This window comes from Petaurus breviceps, unplaced genomic scaffold, assembly GCF_028583685.1.
Source record: "Petaurus breviceps papuanus isolate PSGF00001 unplaced genomic scaffold, PetGlider_PUasm1.0 90317, whole genome shotgun sequence".
Classification (NCBI taxonomy): domain Eukaryota; kingdom Metazoa; phylum Chordata; class Mammalia; order Diprotodontia; family Petauridae; genus Petaurus; species Petaurus breviceps.
In genome coordinates, this window is record NW_027187217.1 from 275,079 (window position 1) to 277,285 (window position 2,207).

A 2,207-nucleotide genomic window follows, 5' to 3' on the forward strand; every position below is an offset into this window, starting at 1 on the left:
GGGGGGGGGGGGGGGGGGGGGGGGGGGCTGGAGCTAGAGGGCGAGAGCGTAGAGGTGCGCCCGCCTGATGCTCCGGCTGGATTCCGAGGGGCGGCGTGCTCGTGCCGGGCCCGGGCTGTGCTCTGCCAGCCTGTCCCGCGCACACGTGTCCCCGGCGGCCTGGGTGGAGAGGGGGGCACTGCACTGAAGCGGTGGGTACATGTGGGACCTGCCCCAGTCCAGCCGCCGGGCTAGCACACGTGGAGGGGGGGGAGGGGGGAAATAAAAAAAGACCAAAGGACACAGGCCTGGGTCTGGGCTCCTAGCCGCCGGGCCCGATCTGAGGGCTCGAGCCCAACACGCACGGGAGGGACCCCCTCCATACGTGCACACATGCACCGAGCGCTCCCTCGTTCCTCCTGCCCATCTTTGGCGCTGGAGGACACCAGCTCAGCCCGCCGCGCTCGCCAGCAGACTTCAGACCCTAAACTAGGGGGAGGGAAGGGGGCTCCTTCTCCTTCCTATTTGGCTCGCAGTTGCTGCGGGCCGGAGCTAGGGCTCTCTCCTCCTGCCTGGTTCATGTCGGGTTCATCCTACCCTAGTCCTCTGGCATTCTCCAAAGGGAGAAGCGTGTCTGTGTAGGGGGAAGGGGCAGACTCGGGGGAGGGGGGCGGGAATGACCTCTTAGAGCTCTGAGATTCTGGCTTGCTGCTGCCTCCCCAGTTAGCTTCTTCTCCATGGGAAGGACACTCCTGTCCTGTGCCTCGGTTTATGAGCCTGGCGAAAGAGGAGGATGCAGAAAGACTCTCTCAGCTCATAGCAGGGCAGGAGCTGGATCAGACGAGGGCTGAAAGCAGACAGACAGCACGTTTCCATGACAACAGTGCCGGAGCTGTGTGTGGTTAGGCCCTGGCTGTGGCAGATGGAGCTGGGGGGTAGGGGTGGGGAATGGAGAGCAGTCTCAGGAATCGTGATTTCTGAAGGAAGATAGGGAAGAAAAGCAAAGAAGAACCCTCTGGAGGCCGCTCTGATCGCCAGCCTTGCCCCCTCCCCCTTCAGGTTCCCTAGGGCCCATGGTCAGCCCTTCTGCATCCCCAGGGCTCCCGAGGGCTTCTGCTCAGACTCTAACCCTAAAGGCGGGGATCTGACTCCCCCTCCCACTCCACCCGAAATGCCTTCCGGGAAATGGGGGCCTCAGGCCACTCGGAAGAGACAAACATCCCAACCATTTAGGGGCCTGTGACAATGGAGGTTGTCCTTGGCTCCTCCCCTCCCCAAGCCCACCCTGGCTCCAGGGTGGGGGGTGCTGCTGATGCTCTCCCTTCCCCCAAGATATACACACCCTGGCCTCAGTCCGTTAAGCAAACAGCAAAACAGAGGAACAAAAATTCCTAGCCCTGGGGCAGCCAGGTAGCACAGTAAGAACACCGGCCCCAGAGTCAGGATAACCTGGGATCAAATCCAGGCTCAGATACTTAGCACCACACCCAGAAATAACTGGCCGTGTAACCTGAGCAAGTTACTTAACTCCAATTGCTTTAAAAAAAATTTTTTTTTAAAAACCCTAAGCCCTCTCTATTAATCAGAGTCCGGATTAGGGAGGAGAGAGGGAGATGAGGATGTGGGAGGTAAGAACTGAGAAAAGGAGACTGAGGCTCCTTGGGCCAATCTGAGGAAGAGCCATGGAGACTTAGGGGCCCTGGGTGGAGTTTCCAAACATGAGCTCTCACACACAGATGGACACATATGCTCACACAATACCATATACAAACATATACACATACCCAACATGCACATTTCATGTACAAACACATATATGGACCCACACACTCACATAATACACATAGACACATATACCTACACACTCACACACATATGGACACACACCTACAATCATGATATACATTTACACACACGTAATATACAAACACACATACCTAAACTCATACAATATACATTTACACACTCATGTAATATACTGGCATATGTACCTACACACTCACACACACGTGGACACAAACCTACATGCACCCAATTTACATGTATACATTCACATAATATACAGGCACACATACCTACACACTCACACACGTGGACACACACCTACACTCACACAATTTATATTTACACACTCATGTAATATACAGACACACATACCTACACACATATGGACACACACCTACACTCACACAATTTACATTTTCACACTCACATAATATACACACACA

General features: G+C 54.6%; 1 protein-coding gene across 3 annotated transcripts in view; it reads left to right on the top strand.

Annotated features, from left to right (window-relative positions):
• SLC25A22 (solute carrier family 25 member 22) overlaps positions 1–2,207 on the top strand; it is a 15,474-nt gene that overhangs the window by 819 nt on the left and 12,448 nt on the right. The gene's annotated exons all lie outside the window — the stretch shown is intronic.